We start from the raw sequence: 15,758 nt of genomic DNA, 5'->3' as shown, positions 1-15,758 counted from the left end.
GCAGGCATCGATCCCGCTACCTCTCGCATGCTAAGCGAGCGCTCTACCATTTGAGCTAATTCCCCTGTGTGCTCACTCAGCATCACATTTCAAAAGTAACGTTACTGCTGTCCACACTTTATTTTAAGTCTAATTGCCCATAACATGAGTGTTCAGTTCACTCCTAACTGATGCCTTAACTACACCTAGGGGATGTTTTACACTTCAGGTTGGCATGTTTAGTACTTGAATAGGAGTGATATCACTGTATGTTAACCTATACTCAGGCCCTACCTAATCTTGGAGATACATTTCTCATGAATGAGTAACCAAGGGAGATACAATTTTTAGGAGTTAGTGCATGTCTAATGCAAGATTAATCACCATATTATGAGAGCCAATGCTATCATCCAGCAAAAAATACTCGTTTTCGCCCAACGTGGATATTCCTCTGCTCTTGTTTTGCAAGGAACTTCACTTTTATACATCCTTCAGAGGAAAGATTGTCAAGTAAAATAAGACGAAATGAAAATGGAAGGTGTGAAATTTTCATTTTGAGATTGCATAAGAAATCAAATTCCTCTCACGTGCTATAGAATACCTAAACACTTTTGATTAAACCACTTTAGTTGTTATAATGACACCAAATTTGAAAGCCATCTGTGACTTTTCTGTTCTTACTCTGCAACAACCATGGCAATTACAAGTTAAAAAGTAAAATGTATGCAAATTTTAGAATGGAGAATGCGGGCATCGATCCCGCTACCTCTCGCATGCTAAGCGAGCGCTCTACCATTTGAGCTAATTCCCCTGTGTGCTCACTCAGCATCACATTTCAAAAGTAACGTTACTGCTGTCCACACTTTATTTTAAGTCTAATTGCCCATAACATGAGTGTTCAGTTCACTCCTAACTGATGCCTTAACTACACCTAGGGGATGTTTTACACTTCAGGTTGGCATGTTTAGTACTTGAATAGGAGTGATATCACTGTATGTTATCCTATACTCAGGCCCTACCTAATCTTGGAGATACATTTCTCATGCATGAGTAACCAAGGGAGATACAATTTTTAGGAGTTAGTGCATGTCTAATGCAAGATTAATCACCATATTATGAGAGCCAATGCTATCATCCAGCAAAAAATACTCGTTTTCGCCCAACGTGGATATTCCTCTGCTCTTGTTTTGCAAGGAACTTCACTTTTATACATCCTTCAGAGGAAAGAATGTCAAGTAAAATAAGACGAAATGAAAATGGAAGGTGTGAAATTTTCATTTTGAGATTGCATAAGAAATCAAATTCCTCTCACGTGCTATAGAATACCTAAACACTTTTGATTAAACCACTTTAGTTGTTATAATGACACCAAATTTGAAAGCCATCTGTGACTTTTCTGTTCTTACTCTGCAACAACCATGGCAATTACAAGTTAAAAAGTAAAATGTATGCAAATTTTAGAATGGAGAATGCGGGCATCGATCCCGCTACCTCTCGCATGCTAAGCGAGCGCTCTACCATTTGAGCTAATTCCCCTGTGTGCTCACTCAGCATCACATTTCAAAAGTAACGTTACTGCTGTCCACACTTTATTTTAAGTCTAATTGCCCATAACATGAGTGTTCAGTTCACTCCTAACTGATGCCTTAACTACACCTAGGGGCTGTTTTATACTTCAGGTTGGCATGTTTAGTACTTGAATAGGAGTGATATCACTGTATGTTAACCTAGACTCAGGCCCTACCTAATCTTGGAGATACATTTCTCATGAATGAGTAACCAAGGGAGATACAATTTTTAGGAGTTAGTGCATGTTTAATGCAAGATTAATCACCATATTATGAGAGCCAATGCAATCATCCAGCAAAAAATACTCGTTTTCGCCCAACGTGGGGCTCGAACCCACAACCCTGAGATTAAGAGTCTCATGCTCTACCGACTGAGCTAGCCGGGCTCCCACTTAAATATGGTATGCAGACTCATCATTTTTTATTAAGGAAAACCGTTTCTGGATATTCCTCTGCTCTTGTTTTGCAAGGAACTTCACTTTTATACATCCTTCAGAGGAAAGAATGTCAAGTAAAATAAGACGAAATGAAAATGGAAGGTGTGAAATTTTCATTTTGAGATTGCATAAGAAATCAAATTCCTCTCACGTGCTATAGAATACCTAAACACTTTTGATTAAACCACTTTAGTTGTTATAATGACACCAAATTTGAAAGCCATCTGTGACTTTTCTGTTCTTACTCTGCAACAACCATGGCAATTACAAGTTAAAAAGTAAAATGTATGCAAATTTTAGAATGGAGAATGCGGGCATCGATCCCGCTACCTCTCGCATGCTAAGCGAGCGCTCTACCATTTGAGCTAATTCCCCTGTGTGCTCACTCAGCATCACATTTCAAAAGTAACGTTACTGCTGTCCACACTTTATTTTAAGTCTAATTGCCCATAACATGAGTGTTCAGTTCACTCCTAACTGATGCCTTAACTACACCTAGGGGATGTTTTACACTTCAGGTTGGCATGTTTAGTACTTGAATAGGAGTGATATCACTGTATGTTAACCTAGACTCAGGCCCTACCTAATCTTGGAGATACATTTCTCATGAATGAGTAACCAAGGGAGATACAATTTTTAGGAGTTAGTGCATGTCTAATGCAAGATTAATCACCATATTATGAGAGCCAATGCAATCATCCAGCAAAAAATACTCGTTTTCGCCCAACGTGGGGCTCGAACCCACGACCCTGAGATTAAGAGTCTCATGCTCTACCGACTGAGCTAGCCGGGCTCCCACTCAAATATGGTGTGCAGACTCATCATTTTTTATTAAGGAAAACCGTTTCTGGATATTCCTCTGCTCTTGTTTTGCAAGGAACTTCACTTTTATACATCCTTCAGAGGAAAGAATGTCAAGTAAAATAAGACGAAATGAAAATGGAAGGTGTGAAATTTTCATTTTGAGATTGCATAAGAAATCAAATTCCTCTCACGTGCTATAGAATACCTAAACACTTTTGATTAAACCACTTTAGTTGTTATAATGACACCAAATTTGAAAGCCATCTGTGACTTTTCTGTTCTTACTCTGCAACAACCATGGCAATTACAAGTTAAAAAGTAAAATGTATGCAAATTTTAGAATGGAGAATGCGGGCATCGATCCCGCTACCTCTCGCATGCTAAGCGAGCGCTCTACCATTTGAGCTAATTCCCCTGTGTGCTCACTCAGCATCACATTTCAAAAGTAACGTTACTGCTGTCCACACTTTATTTTAAGTCTAATTGCCCATAACATGAGTGTTCAGTTCACTCCTAACTGATGCCTTAACTACACCTAGGGGATGTTTTACACTTCAGGTTGGCATGTTTAGTACTTGAATAGGAGTGATATCACTGTATGTTAACCTAGACTCAGGCCCTACCTAATCTTGGAGATACATTTCTCATGAATGAGTAACCAAGGGAGATACAATTTTTAGGAGTTAGTGCATGTCTAATGCAAGATTAATCACCATATTATGAGAGCCAATGCAATCATCCAGCAAAAAATACTCGTTTTCGCCCAACGTGGGGCTCGAACCCACGACCCTGAGATTAAGAGTCTCATGCTCTACCGACTGAGCTAGCCGGGCTCCCACTCAAATATGGTATGCAGACTCATCATTTTTTATTAAGGAAAACCGTTTCTGGATATTCCTCTGCTCTTGTTTTGCAAGGAACTTCACTTTTATACATCCTTCAGGGGAAAGAATGTCAAGTAAAATAAGACGAAATGAAAATGGAAGGTGTGAAATTTTCATTTTGAGATTGCATAAGAAATCAAATTCCTCTCACGTGCTATAGAATACCTAAACACTTTTGATTAAACCACTTTAGTTGTTATAATGACACCAAATTTGAAAGCCATCTGTGACTTTTCTGTTCTTACTCTGCAACAACCATGGCAATTACAAGTTAAAAAGTAAAATGTATGCAAATTTTAGAATGGAGAATGCAGGCATCGATCCCGCTACCTCTCGCATGCTAAGCGAGCGCTCTACCATTTGAGCTAATTCCCCTGTGTGCTCACTCAGCATCACATTTCAAAAGTAACGTTACTGCTGTCCACACTTTATTTTAAGTCTAATTGCCCATAACATGAGTGTTCAGTTCACTCCTAACTGATGCCTTAACTACACCTAGGGGATGTTTTACACTTCAGGTTGGCATGTTTAGTACTTGAATAGGAGTGATATCACTGTATGTTAACCTATACTCAGGCCCTACCTAATCTTGGAGATACATTTCTCATGAATGAGTAACCAAGGGAGATACAATTTTTAGGAGTTAGTGCATGTCTAATGCAAGATTAATCACCATATTATGAGAGCCAATGCTATCATCCAGCAAAAAATACTCGTTTTCGCCCAACGTGGATATTCCTCTGCTCTTGTTTTGCAAGGAACTTCACTTTTATACATCCTTCAGAGGAAAGATTGTCAAGTAAAATAAGACGAAATGAAAATGGAAGGTGTGAAATTTTCATTTTGAGATTGCATAAGAAATCAAATTCCTCTCACGTGCTATAGAATACCTAAACACTTTTGATTAAACCACTTTAGTTGTTATAATGACACCAAATTTGAAAGCCATCTGTGACTTTTCTGTTCTTACTCTGCAACAACCATGGCAATTACAAGTTAAAAAGTAAAATGTATGCAAATTTTAGAATGGAGAATGCGGGCATCGATCCCGCTACCTCTCGCATGCTAAGCGAGCGCTCTACCATTTGAGCTAATTCCCCTGTGTGCTCACTCAGCATCACATTTCAAAAGTAACGTTACTGCTGTCCACACTTTATTTTAAGTCTAATTGCCCATAACATGAGTGTTCAGTTCACTCCTAACTGATGCCTTAACTACACCTAGGGGATGTTTTACACTTCAGGTTGGCATGTTTAGTACTTGAATAGGAGTGATATCACTGTATGTTATCCTATACTCAGGCCCTACCTAATCTTGGAGATACATTTCTCATGCATGAGTAACCAAGGGAGATACAATTTTTAGGAGTTAGTGCATGTCTAATGCAAGATTAATCACCATATTATGAGAGCCAATGCTATCATCCAGCAAAAAATACTCGTTTTCGCCCAACGTGGATATTCCTCTGCTCTTGTTTTGCAAGGAACTTCACTTTTATACATCCTTCAGAGGAAAGAATGTCAAGTAAAATAAGACGAAATGAAAATGGAAGGTGTGAAATTTTCATTTTGAGATTGCATAAGAAATCAAATTCCTCTCACGTGCTATAGAATACCTAAACACTTTTGATTAAACCACTTTAGTTGTTATAATGACACCAAATTTGAAAGCCATCTGTGACTTTTCTGTTCTTACTCTGCAACAACCATGGCAATTACAAGTTAAAAAGTAAAATGTATGCAAATTTTAGAATGGAGAATGCGGGCATCGATCCCGCTACCTCTCGCATGCTAAGCGAGCGCTCTACCATTTGAGCTAATTCCCCTGTGTGCTCACTCAGCATCACATTTCAAAAGTAACGTTACTGCTGTCCACACTTTATTTTAAGTCTAATTGCCCATAACATGAGTGTTCAGTTCACTCCTAACTGATGCCTTAACTACACCTAGGGGCTGTTTTATACTTCAGGTTGGCATGTTTAGTACTTGAATAGGAGTGATATCACTGTATGTTAACCTAGACTCAGGCCCTACCTAATCTTGGAGATACATTTCTCATGAATGAGTAACCAAGGGAGATACAATTTTTAGGAGTTAGTGCATGTTTAATGCAAGATTAATCACCATATTATGAGAGCCAATGCAATCATCCAGCAAAAAATACTCGTTTTCGCCCAACGTGGGGCTCGAACCCACAACCCTGAGATTAAGAGTCTCATGCTCTACCGACTGAGCTAGCCGGGCTCCCACTTAAATATGGTATGCAGACTCATCATTTTTTATTAAGGAAAACCGTTTCTGGATATTCCTCTGCTCTTGTTTTGCAAGGAACTTCACTTTTATACATCCTTCAGAGGAAAGAATGTCAAGTAAAATAAGACGAAATGAAAATGGAAGGTGTGAAATTTTCATTTTGAGATTGCATAAGAAATCAAATTCCTCTCACGTGCTATAGAATACCTAAACACTTTTGATTAAACCACTTTAGTTGTTATAATGACACCAAATTTGAAAGCCATCTGTGACTTTTCTGTTCTTACTCTGCAACAACCATGGCAATTACAAGTTAAAAAGTAAAATGTATGCAAATTTTAGAATGGAGAATGCGGGCATCGATCCCGCTACCTCTCGCATGCTAAGCGAGCGCTCTACCATTTGAGCTAATTCCCCTGTGTGCTCACTCAGCATCACATTTCAAAAGTAACGTTACTGCTGTCCACACTTTATTTTAAGTCTAATTGCCCATAACATGAGTGTTCAGTTCACTCCTAACTGATGCCTTAACTACACCTAGGGGATGTTTTACACTTCAGGTTGGCATGTTTAGTACTTGAATAGGAGTGATATCACTGTATGTTAACCTAGACTCAGGCCCTACCTAATCTTGGAGATACATTTCTCATGAATGAGTAACCAAGGGAGATACAATTTTTAGGAGTTAGTGCATGTCTAATGCAAGATTAATCACCATATTATGAGAGCCAATGCAATCATCCAGCAAAAAATACTCGTTTTCGCCCAACGTGGGGCTCGAACCCACGACCCTGAGATTAAGAGTCTCATGCTCTACCGACTGAGCTAGCCGGGCTCCCACTCAAATATGGTGTGCAGACTCATCATTTTTTATTAAGGAAAACCGTTTCTGGATATTCCTCTGCTCTTGTTTTGCAAGGAACTTCACTTTTATACATCCTTCAGAGGAAAGAATGTCAAGTAAAATAAGACGAAATGAAAATGGAAGGTGTGAAATTTTCATTTTGAGATTGCATAAGAAATCAAATTCCTCTCACGTGCTATAGAATACCTAAACACTTTTGATTAAACCACTTTAGTTGTTATAATGACACCAAATTTGAAAGCCATCTGTGACTTTTCTGTTCTTACTCTGCAACAACCATGGCAATTACAAGTTAAAAAGTAAAATGTATGCAAATTTTAGAATGGAGAATGCGGGCATCGATCCCGCTACCTCTCGCATGCTAAGCGAGCGCTCTACCATTTGAGCTAATTCCCCTGTGTGCTCACTCAGCATCACATTTCAAAAGTAACGTTACTGCTGTCCACACTTTATTTTAAGTCTAATTGCCCATAACATGAGTGTTCAGTTCACTCCTAACTGATGCCTTAACTACACCTAGGGGATGTTTTACACTTCAGGTTGGCATGTTTAGTACTTGAATAGGAGTGATATCACTGTATGTTAACCTAGACTCAGGCCCTACCTAATCTTGGAGATACATTTCTCATGAATGAGTAACCAAGGGAGATACAATTTTTAGGAGTTAGTGCATGTCTAATGCAAGATTAATCACCATATTATGAGAGCCAATGCAATCATCCAGCAAAAAATACTCGTTTTCGCCCAACGTGGGGCTCGAACCCACGACCCTGAGATTAAGAGTCTCATGCTCTACCGACTGAGCTAGCCGGGCTCCCACTCAAATATGGTGTGCAGACTCATCATTTTTTATTAAGGAAAACCGTTTCTGGATATTCCTCTGCTCTTGTTTTGCAAGGAACTTCACTTTTATACATCCTTCAGAGGAAAGAATGTCAAGTAAAATAAGACGAAATGAAAATGGAAGGTGTGAAATTTTCATTTTGAGATTGCATAAGAAATCAAATTCCTCTCACGTGCTATAGAATACCTAAACACTTTTGATTAAACCACTTTAGTTGTTATAATGACACCAAATTTGAAAGCCATCTGTGACTTTTCTGTTCTTACTCTGCAACAACCATGGCAATTACAAGTTAAAAAGTAAAATGTATGCAAATTTTAGAATGGAGAATGCGGGCATCGATCCCGCTACCTCTCGCATGCTAAGCGAGCGCTCTACCATTTGAGCTAATTCCCCTGTGTGCTCACTCAGCATCACATTTCAAAAGTAACGTTACTGCTGTCCACACTTTATTTTAAGTCTAATTGCCCATAACATGAGTGTTCAGTTCACTCCTAACTGATGCCTTAACTACACCTAGGTGATGTTTTACACTTCAGGTTGGCATGTTTAGTACTTGAATAGGAGTGATATCACTGTATGTTAACCTAGACTCAGGCCCTACCTAATCTTGGAGATACATTTCTCATGAATGAGTAACCAAGGGAGATACAATTTTTAGGAGTTAGTGCATGTCTAATGCAAGATTAATCACCATATTATGAGAGCCAATGCTATCATCCAGCAAAAAATACTCGTTTTCGCCCAACGTGGGGCTCGAACCCACGACCCTGAGATTAAGAGTCTCATGCTCTACCGACTGAGGTAGCCGGGCTCCCACTTAAATATGGTATGCAGACTCATCATTTTTTATTAAGGAAAACTGTTTCTGGATATTCCTCTGCTCTTGTTTTGCAAGGAACTTCACTTTTATACATCCTTCAGAGGAAAGAATGTCAAGTAAAATAAGACGAAATGAAAATGGAAGGTGTGAAATTTTCATTTTGAGATTGCATAAGAAATCAAATTCCTCTCACGTGCTATAGAATACCTAAACACTTTTGATTAAACCACTTTAGTTGTTATAATGACACCAAATTTGAAAGCCATCTGTGACTTTTCTGTTCTTACTCTGCAACAACCATGGCAATTACAAGTTAAAAAGTAAAATGTATGCAAATTTTAGAATGGAGAATGCGGGCATCGATCCCGCTACCTCTCGCATGCTAAGCGAGCGCTCTACCATTTGAGCTAATTCCCCTGTGTGCTCACTCAGCATCACATTTCAAAAGTAACGTTACTGCTGTCCACACTTTATTTTAAGTCTAATTGCCCATAACATGAGTGTTCAGTTCACTCCTAACTGATGCCTTAACTACACCTAGGTGATGTTTTACACTTCAGGTTGGCATGTTTAGTACTTGAATAGGAGTGATATCACTGTATGTTAACCTAGACTCAGGCCCTACCTAATCTTGGAGATACATTTCTCATGAATGAGTAACCAAGGGAGATACAATTTTTAGGAGTTAGTGCATGTCTAATGCAAGATTAATCACCATATTATGAGAGCCAATGCTATCATCCAGCAAAAAATACTCGTTTTCGCCCAACGTGGGGCTCGAACCCACGACCCTGAGATTAAGAGTCTCATGCTCTACCGACTGAGCTAGCCGGGCTCCCACTCAAATATGGTATGCAGACTCATCATTTTTTATTAAGGAAAACCGTTTCTGGATATTCCTCTGCTCTTGTTTTGCAAGGAACTTCACTTTTATACATCCTTCAGAGGAAAGAATGTCAAGTAAAATAAGACGAAATGAAAATGGAAGGTGTGAAATTTTCATTTTGAGATTGCATAAGAAATCAAATTCCTCTCACGTGCTATAGAATACCTAAACACTTTTGATTAAACCACTTTAGTTGTTATAATGACACCAAATTTGAAAGCCATCTGTGACTTTTCTGTTCTTACTCTGCAACAACCATGGCAATTACAAGTTAAAAAGTAAAATGTATTCAAATTTTAGAATGGAGAATGCGGGCATCGATCCCGCTACCTCTCGCATGCTAAGCGAGCGCTCTACCATTTGAGCTAATTCCCCTGTGTGCTCACTCAGCATCACATTTCAAAAGTAACGTTACTGCTGTCCACACTTTATTTTAAGTCTAATTGCCCATAACACGAGTGTTCAGTTCACTCCTAACTGATGCCTTAACTACACCTAGGTGATGTTTTACACTTCAGGTTGGCATGTTTAGTACTTGAATAGGAGTGATATCACTGTATGTTAACCTAGACTCAGGCCCTACCTAATCTTGGAGATACATTTCTCATGAATGAGTAACCAAGGGAGATACAATTTTTAGGAGTTAGTGCATGTCTAATGCAAGATTAATCACCATATTATGAGAGCCAATGCTATCATCCAGCAAAAAATACTCAGTTTCGCCCAACGTGGGGCTCGAACCCACGACCCTGAGATTAAGAGTCTCATGCTCTACCGACTGAGCTAGCCGGGCTCCCACTTGAATATGGTATGCAGACTCATCATTTTTTATTAAGGAAAACTGTTTCTGGATATTCCTCTGCTCTTGTTTTGCAAGGAACTTCACTTTTATACATCCTTCAGAGGAAAGAATGTCAAGTAAAATAAGACGAAATGAAAATGGAAGGTGTGAAATTTTCATTTTGAGATTGCATAAGAAATCAAATTCCTCTCACGTGCTATAGAATACCTAAACACTTTTGATTAAACCACTTTAGTTGTTATAATGACACCAAATTTGAAAGCCATCTGTGACTTTTCTGTTCTTACTCTGCAACAACCATGGCAATTACAAGTTAAAAAGTAAAATGTATGCAAATTTTAGAATGGAGAATGCGGGCATCGATCCCGCTACCTCTCGCATGCTAAGCGAGCGCTCTACCATTTGAGCTAATTCCCCTGTGTGCTCACTCAGCATCACATTTCAAAAGTAACGTTACTGCTGTCCACACTTTATTTTAAGTCTAATTGCCCATAACATGAGTGTTCAGTTCACTCCTAACTGATGCCTTAACTACACCTAGGTGATGTTTTACACTTCAGGTTGGCATGTTTAGTACTTGAATAGGAGTGATATCACTGTATGTTAACCTAGACTCAGGCCCTACCTAATCTTGGAGATACATTTCTCATGAATGAGTAACCAAGGGAGATACAATTTTTAGGAGTTAGTGCATGTCTAATGCAAGATTAATCACCATATTATGAGAGCCAATGCTATCATCCAGCAAAAAATACTCGTTTTCGCCCAACGTGGGGCTCGAACCCACGACCCTGAGATTAAGAGTCTCATGCTCTACCGACTGAGCTAGCCGGGCTCCCACTTAAATATGGTATGCAGACTCATCATTTTTTATTAAGGAAAACTGTTTCTGGATATTCCTCTGCTCTTGTTTTGCAAGGAACTTCACTTTTATACATCCTTCAGAGGAAAGAATGTCAAGTAAAATAAGACGAAATGAAAATGGAAGGTGTGAAATTTTCATTTTGAGATTGCATAAGAAATCAAATTCCTCTCACGTGCTATAGAATACCTAAACACTTTTGATTAAACCACTTTAGTTGTTATAATGACACCAAATTTGAAAGCCATCTGTGACTTTTCTGTTCTTACTCTGCAACAACCATGGCAATTACAAGTTAAAAAGTAAAATGTATGCAAATTTTAGAATGGAGAATGCGGGCATCGATCCCGCTACCTCTCGCATGCTAAGCGAGCGCTCTACCATTTGAGCTAATTCCCCTGTGTGCTCACTCAGCATCACATTTCAAAAGTAACGTTACTGCTGTCCACACTTTATTTTAAGTCTAATTGCCCATAACATGCGTGTTCAGTTCACTCCTAACTGATGCCTTAACTACACCTAGGTGATGTTTTACACTTCAGGTTGGCATGTTTAGTACTTGAATAGGAGTGATATCACTGTATGTTAACCTAGACTCAGGCCCTACCTAATCTTGGAGATACATTTCTCATGAATGAGTAACCAAGGGAGATACAATTTTTAGGAGTTAGTGCATGTCTAATGCAAGATTAATCACCATATTATGAGAGCCAATGCTATCATCCAGCAAAAAATACTCGTTTTCGCCCAACGTGGGGCTCGAACCCACGACCCTGAGATTAAGAGTCTCATGCTCTACCGACTGAGCTAGCCGGGCTCCCACTTAAATATGGTATGCAGACTCATCATTTTTTATTAAGGAAAACTGTTTCTGGATATTCCTCTGCTCTTGTTTTGCAAGGAACTTCACTTTTATACATCCTTCAGAGGAAAGAATGTCAAGTAAAATAAGACGAAATGAAAATGGAAGGTGTGAAATTTTCATTTTGAGATTGCATAAGAAATCAAATTCCTCTCACGTGCTATAGAATACCTAAACACTTTTGATTAAACCACTTTAGTTGTTATAATGACACCAAATTTGAAAGCCATCTGTGACTTTTCTGTTCTTACTCTGCAACAACCATGGCAATTACAAGTTAAAAAGTAAAATGTATGCAAATTTTAGAATGGAGAATGCGGGCATCGATCCCGCTACCTCTCGCATGCTAAGCGAGCGCTCTACCATTTGAGCTAATTCCCCTGTGTGCTCACTCTGCATCACATTTCAAAAGTAACGTTACTGCTGTCCACACTTTATTTTAAGTCTAATTGCCCATAACATGAGTGTTCAGTTCACTCCTAACTGATGCCTTAACTACACCTAGGTGATGTTTTACACTTCAGGTTGGCATGTTTAGTACTTGAATAGGAGTGATATCACTGTATGTTAACCTAGACTCAGGCCCTACCTAATCTTGGAGATACATTTCTCATGAATGAGTAACCAAGGGAGATACAATTTTTAGGAGTTAGTGCATGTCTAATGCAAGATTAATCACCATATTATGAGAGCCAATGCTATCATCCAGCAAAAAATACTCGTTTTCGCCCAACATGGGGCTCGAACCCACGACCCTGAGATTAAGAGTCTCATGCTCTACCGACTGAGCTAGCCGGGCTCCCACTTAAATATGGTATGCAGACTCATCATTTTTTATTAAGGAAAACTGTTTCTGGATATTCCTCTGCTCTTGTTTTGCAAGGAACTTCACTTTTATACATCCTTCAGAGGAAAGAATGTCAAGTAAAATAAGACGAAATGAAAATGGAAGGTGTGAAATTTTCATTTTGAGATTGCATAAGAAATCAAATTCCTCTCACGTGCTATAGAATACCTAAACACTTTTGATTAAACCACTTTAGTTGTTATAATGACACCAAATTTGAAAGCCATCTGTGACTTTTCTGTTCTTACTCTGCAACAACCATGGCAATTACAAGTTAAAAAGTAAAATGTATGCAAATTTTAGAATGGAGAATGCGGGCATCGATCCCGCTACCTCTCGCATGCTAAGCGAGCGCTCTACCATTTGAGCTAATTCCCCTGTGTGCTCACTCAGCATCACATTTCAAAAGTAACGTTACTGCTGTCCACACTTTATTTTAAGTCTAATTGCCCATAACATGAGTGTTCAGTTCACTCCTAACTGATGCCTTAACTACACCTAGGGGATGTTTTACACTTCAGGTTGGCATGTTTAGTACTTGAATAGGAGTGATATCACTGTATGTTAACCTAGACTCAGGCCCTACCTAATCTTGGAGATACATTTCTCATGAATGAGTAACCAAGGGAGATACAATTTTTAGGAGTTAGTGCATGTCTAATGCAAGATTAATCACCATATTATGAGAGCCAATGCAATCATCCAGCAAAAAATACTCGTTTTCACCCAACGTGGGGCTCGAACCCACGACCCTGAGATTAAGAGTCTCATGCTCTACCGACTGAGCTAGCCGGGCTCCCACTCAAATATGGTGTGCAGACTCATCATTTTTTATTAAGGAAAACCGTTTCTGGATATTCCTCTGCTCTTGTTTTGCAAGGAACTTCACTTTTATACATCCTTCAGAGGAAAGAATGTCAAGTAAAATAAGACGAAATGAAAATGGAAGGTGTGAAATTTTCATTTTGAGATTGCATAAGAAATCAAATTCCTCTCACGTGCTATAGAATACCTAAACACTTTTGATTAAACCACTTTAGTTGTTATAATGACACCAAATTTGAAAGCCATCTGTGACTTTTCTGTTCTTACTCTGCAACAACCATGGCAATTACAAGTTAAAAAGTAAAATGTATGCAAATTTTAGAATGGAGAATGCGGGCATCGATCCCGCTACCTCTCGCATGCTAAGCGAGCGCTCTACCATTTGAGCTAATTCCCCTGTGTGCTCACTCAGCATCACATTTCAAAAGTAACGTTACTGCTGTCCACACTTTATTTTAAGTCTAATTGCCCATAACATGAGTGTTCAGTTCACTCCTAACTGATGCCTTAACTACACCTAGGTGATGTTTTACACTTCAGGTTGGCATGTTTAGTACTTGAATAGGAGTGATATCACTGTATGTTAACCTAGACTCAGGCCCTACCTAATCTTGGAGATACATTTCTCATGAATGAGTAACCAAGGGAGATACAATTTTTAGGAGTTAGTGCATGTCTAATGCAAGATTAATCACCATATTATGAGAGCCAATGCTATCATCCAGCAAAAAATACTCGTTTCGCCCAACGTGGGGCTCGAACCCACGACCCTGAGATTAAGAGTCTCATGCTCTACCGACTGAGCTAGCCGGGCTCCCACTTAAATATGGTATGCAGACTCATCATTTTTTATTAAGGAAAACTGTTTCTGGATATTCCTCTGCTCTTGTTTTGCAAGGAACTTCACTTTTATACATCCTTCAGAGGAAAGAATGTCAAGTAAAATAAGACGAAATGAAAATGGAAGGTGTGAAATTTTCATTTTGAGATTGCATAAGAAATCAAATTCCTCTCACGTGCTATAGAATACCTAAACACTTTTGATTAAACCACTTTAGTTGTTATAATGACACCAAATTTGAAAGCCATCTGTGACTTTTCTGTTCTTACTCTGCAACAACCATGGCAATTACAAGTTAAAAAGTAAAATGTATGCAAATTTTAGAATGGAGAATGCGGGCATCGATCCCGCTACCTCTCGCATGCTAAGCGAGCGCTCTACCATTTGAGCTAATTCCCCTGTGTGCTCACTCAGCATCACATTTCAAAAGTAACGTTACTGCTGTCCACACTTTATTTTACGTCTAATTGCCCATAACATGAGTGTTCAGTTCACTCCTAACTGATGCCTTAACTACACCTAGGGGATGTTTTACACTTCAGGTTGGCATGTTTAGTACTTGAATAGGAGTGATATCACTGTATGTTAACCTAGACTCAGGCCCTACCTAATCTTGGAGATACATTTCTCATGAATGAGTAACCAAGGGAGATACAATTTTTAGGAGTTAGTGCATGTCTAATGCAAGATTAATCACCATATTATGAGAGCCAATGCAATCATCCAGCAAAAAATACTCGTTTTCGCCCAACGTGGGGCTCGAACCCACGACCCTGAGATTAAGAGTCTCATGCTCTACCGACTGAGCTAGCCGGGCTCCCACTTAAATATGGTATGCAGACTCATCATTTTTTATTAAGGAAAACTGTTTCTGGATATTCCTCTGCTCTTGTTTTGCAAGGAACTTCACTTTTATACATCCTTCAGAGGAAAGAATGTCAAGTAAAATAAGACGAAATGAAAATGGAAGGTGTGAAATTTTCATTTTGAGATTGCATAAGAAATCAAATTCCTCTCACGTGCTATAGAATACCTAAACACTTTTGATTAAACCACTTTAGTTGTTATAATGACACCAAATTTGAAAGCCATCTGTGACTTTTCTGTTCTTACTCTGCAACAACCATGGCAATTACAAGTTAAAAAGTAAAATGTATGCAAATTTTAGAATGGAGAATGCGGGCATCGATCCCGCTACCTCTCGCATGCTAAGCGAGCGCTCTACCATTTGAGCTAATTCCCCTGTGTGCTCACTCAGCATCACATTTCAAAAGTAACGTTACTGCTGTCCACACTTTATTTTAAGTCTAATTGCCCATAACATGAGTGTTCAGTTCACTCCTAACTGATGCCTTAACTACACCTAGGTGATGTTTT

At 38.9% G+C, this 15,758-nt stretch overlaps 28 non-coding genes across 28 annotated transcripts; all 28 read right to left on the bottom strand.

The window, feature by feature from the left end:
* Nucleotides 1-717: 717 nt before the first annotated feature.
* On the bottom strand, nt 718-790 carry TRNAA-AGC (transfer RNA alanine (anticodon AGC)). Its single transcript has one exon. It is a non-coding gene; the product is annotated as a tRNA-Ala (tRNA).
* Nucleotides 791-1,442: 652 nt separating this feature from the next.
* TRNAA-AGC (transfer RNA alanine (anticodon AGC)) lies at nt 1,443-1,515 on the bottom strand. Its single transcript has one exon. It is a non-coding gene; the product is annotated as a tRNA-Ala (tRNA).
* A 771-nt stretch (nt 1,516-2,286) lies between these two features.
* Nucleotides 2,287-2,359, bottom strand: TRNAA-AGC (transfer RNA alanine (anticodon AGC)). Its single transcript has one exon. It is a non-coding gene; the product is annotated as a tRNA-Ala (tRNA).
* A 345-nt stretch (nt 2,360-2,704) lies between these two features.
* Nucleotides 2,705-2,777, bottom strand: TRNAK-CUU (transfer RNA lysine (anticodon CUU)). Its single transcript has one exon. It is a non-coding gene; the product is annotated as a tRNA-Lys (tRNA).
* A 353-nt stretch (nt 2,778-3,130) lies between these two features.
* TRNAA-AGC (transfer RNA alanine (anticodon AGC)) lies at nt 3,131-3,203 on the bottom strand. Its single transcript has one exon. It is a non-coding gene; the product is annotated as a tRNA-Ala (tRNA).
* A 345-nt stretch (nt 3,204-3,548) lies between these two features.
* TRNAK-CUU (transfer RNA lysine (anticodon CUU)) lies at nt 3,549-3,621 on the bottom strand. The gene has a single exon. It is a non-coding gene; the product is annotated as a tRNA-Lys (tRNA).
* A 1,078-nt stretch (nt 3,622-4,699) lies between these two features.
* TRNAA-AGC (transfer RNA alanine (anticodon AGC)) lies at nt 4,700-4,772 on the bottom strand. Its single transcript has one exon. It is a non-coding gene; the product is annotated as a tRNA-Ala (tRNA).
* Nucleotides 4,773-5,424: 652 nt separating this feature from the next.
* Nucleotides 5,425-5,497, bottom strand: TRNAA-AGC (transfer RNA alanine (anticodon AGC)). The gene has a single exon. It is a non-coding gene; the product is annotated as a tRNA-Ala (tRNA).
* A 771-nt stretch (nt 5,498-6,268) lies between these two features.
* TRNAA-AGC (transfer RNA alanine (anticodon AGC)) lies at nt 6,269-6,341 on the bottom strand. The gene has a single exon. It is a non-coding gene; the product is annotated as a tRNA-Ala (tRNA).
* Nucleotides 6,342-6,686: 345 nt separating this feature from the next.
* TRNAK-CUU (transfer RNA lysine (anticodon CUU)) lies at nt 6,687-6,759 on the bottom strand. Its single transcript has one exon. It is a non-coding gene; the product is annotated as a tRNA-Lys (tRNA).
* Nucleotides 6,760-7,112: 353 nt separating this feature from the next.
* On the bottom strand, nt 7,113-7,185 carry TRNAA-AGC (transfer RNA alanine (anticodon AGC)). Its single transcript has one exon. It is a non-coding gene; the product is annotated as a tRNA-Ala (tRNA).
* Nucleotides 7,186-7,530: 345 nt separating this feature from the next.
* TRNAK-CUU (transfer RNA lysine (anticodon CUU)) lies at nt 7,531-7,603 on the bottom strand. The gene has a single exon. It is a non-coding gene; the product is annotated as a tRNA-Lys (tRNA).
* Nucleotides 7,604-7,956: 353 nt separating this feature from the next.
* On the bottom strand, nt 7,957-8,029 carry TRNAA-AGC (transfer RNA alanine (anticodon AGC)). The gene has a single exon. It is a non-coding gene; the product is annotated as a tRNA-Ala (tRNA).
* A 771-nt stretch (nt 8,030-8,800) lies between these two features.
* Nucleotides 8,801-8,873, bottom strand: TRNAA-AGC (transfer RNA alanine (anticodon AGC)). The gene has a single exon. It is a non-coding gene; the product is annotated as a tRNA-Ala (tRNA).
* A 345-nt stretch (nt 8,874-9,218) lies between these two features.
* Nucleotides 9,219-9,291, bottom strand: TRNAK-CUU (transfer RNA lysine (anticodon CUU)). The gene has a single exon. It is a non-coding gene; the product is annotated as a tRNA-Lys (tRNA).
* Nucleotides 9,292-9,644: 353 nt separating this feature from the next.
* TRNAA-AGC (transfer RNA alanine (anticodon AGC)) lies at nt 9,645-9,717 on the bottom strand. Its single transcript has one exon. It is a non-coding gene; the product is annotated as a tRNA-Ala (tRNA).
* A 345-nt stretch (nt 9,718-10,062) lies between these two features.
* Nucleotides 10,063-10,135, bottom strand: TRNAK-CUU (transfer RNA lysine (anticodon CUU)). The gene has a single exon. It is a non-coding gene; the product is annotated as a tRNA-Lys (tRNA).
* A 353-nt stretch (nt 10,136-10,488) lies between these two features.
* TRNAA-AGC (transfer RNA alanine (anticodon AGC)) lies at nt 10,489-10,561 on the bottom strand. The gene has a single exon. It is a non-coding gene; the product is annotated as a tRNA-Ala (tRNA).
* Nucleotides 10,562-10,906: 345 nt separating this feature from the next.
* TRNAK-CUU (transfer RNA lysine (anticodon CUU)) lies at nt 10,907-10,979 on the bottom strand. The gene has a single exon. It is a non-coding gene; the product is annotated as a tRNA-Lys (tRNA).
* Nucleotides 10,980-11,332: 353 nt separating this feature from the next.
* TRNAA-AGC (transfer RNA alanine (anticodon AGC)) lies at nt 11,333-11,405 on the bottom strand. Its single transcript has one exon. It is a non-coding gene; the product is annotated as a tRNA-Ala (tRNA).
* Nucleotides 11,406-11,750: 345 nt separating this feature from the next.
* TRNAK-CUU (transfer RNA lysine (anticodon CUU)) lies at nt 11,751-11,823 on the bottom strand. The gene has a single exon. It is a non-coding gene; the product is annotated as a tRNA-Lys (tRNA).
* A 353-nt stretch (nt 11,824-12,176) lies between these two features.
* Nucleotides 12,177-12,249, bottom strand: TRNAA-AGC (transfer RNA alanine (anticodon AGC)). The gene has a single exon. It is a non-coding gene; the product is annotated as a tRNA-Ala (tRNA).
* A 771-nt stretch (nt 12,250-13,020) lies between these two features.
* On the bottom strand, nt 13,021-13,093 carry TRNAA-AGC (transfer RNA alanine (anticodon AGC)). The gene has a single exon. It is a non-coding gene; the product is annotated as a tRNA-Ala (tRNA).
* Nucleotides 13,094-13,864: 771 nt separating this feature from the next.
* Nucleotides 13,865-13,937, bottom strand: TRNAA-AGC (transfer RNA alanine (anticodon AGC)). Its single transcript has one exon. It is a non-coding gene; the product is annotated as a tRNA-Ala (tRNA).
* Nucleotides 13,938-14,281: 344 nt separating this feature from the next.
* On the bottom strand, nt 14,282-14,354 carry TRNAK-CUU (transfer RNA lysine (anticodon CUU)). Its single transcript has one exon. It is a non-coding gene; the product is annotated as a tRNA-Lys (tRNA).
* Nucleotides 14,355-14,707: 353 nt separating this feature from the next.
* Nucleotides 14,708-14,780, bottom strand: TRNAA-AGC (transfer RNA alanine (anticodon AGC)). The gene has a single exon. It is a non-coding gene; the product is annotated as a tRNA-Ala (tRNA).
* Nucleotides 14,781-15,125: 345 nt separating this feature from the next.
* Nucleotides 15,126-15,198, bottom strand: TRNAK-CUU (transfer RNA lysine (anticodon CUU)). The gene has a single exon. It is a non-coding gene; the product is annotated as a tRNA-Lys (tRNA).
* A 353-nt stretch (nt 15,199-15,551) lies between these two features.
* Nucleotides 15,552-15,624, bottom strand: TRNAA-AGC (transfer RNA alanine (anticodon AGC)). The gene has a single exon. It is a non-coding gene; the product is annotated as a tRNA-Ala (tRNA).
* Between the last annotated feature and the right edge of the window lie 134 nt (nt 15,625-15,758).

The sequence above is a fragment of the Triturus cristatus genome, chromosome 4_1 (assembly GCF_964204655.1).
Source record: "Triturus cristatus chromosome 4_1, aTriCri1.1, whole genome shotgun sequence".
Classification (NCBI taxonomy): Eukaryota; Metazoa; Chordata; class Amphibia; order Caudata; family Salamandridae; genus Triturus; species Triturus cristatus.
The sequence above is the reverse complement of the archived record's forward strand: the minus strand, read 5'-3'. Positions and strand labels throughout refer to the sequence as shown.